Below are 333 nucleotides of genomic sequence, written 5' to 3'. Positions count from 1 at the left end.
AACCCCCCCCCCCCCCCGCTCCTGCCCAAATCCAACCCGGAAAACGGAAAACGGCGGGAGGAGGTGAGCCCGGGGGAAGGGCTCCCGCTGACCATGGGAAGGGCCTGGGTGCGGATCCTCCCTCCTGCCCGCGGGTGGGGTGCACTTGGGCCCCGGGGTGGCCACTGTTTGGCTTGGAGCAGCCATGTGGCCCCTGACCCCCGACCCGTCAGGCCCCCCCTTAGGGGAAGGCGGACCAGCCACCAAGAACGGTCATCAGTGTCCACCCACCACCCTCACCCCAACCCACACCCTCACCCACACCCACACCACACCCCCATCCACACCCCCATC

At 69.4% G+C, this 333-nt stretch overlaps 1 protein-coding gene across 1 annotated transcript in view; it reads left to right on the top strand.

The window, feature by feature from the left end:
• Window positions 1-8: 8 nt before the first annotated feature.
• Window positions 9-333, top strand: part of IMPACT (impact RWD domain protein) — a 20,603-nt gene continuing 20,278 nt past the window's right edge. The window contains exon 1 of the mRNA XM_005874307.2: window positions 9-63. The gene's annotated coding sequence lies outside the window, so the exon portion shown is untranslated. The remainder of the gene's footprint in view (window positions 64-333) is intronic.

The sequence above is a fragment of the Myotis brandtii genome, unplaced genomic scaffold (genome assembly GCF_000412655.1).
Source record: "Myotis brandtii unplaced genomic scaffold, ASM41265v1 scaffold433, whole genome shotgun sequence".
NCBI classification, from domain to species: Eukaryota; Metazoa; Chordata; class Mammalia; order Chiroptera; family Vespertilionidae; genus Myotis; species Myotis brandtii.
This window is presented reverse-complemented; position numbering and strand designations above follow the sequence as displayed.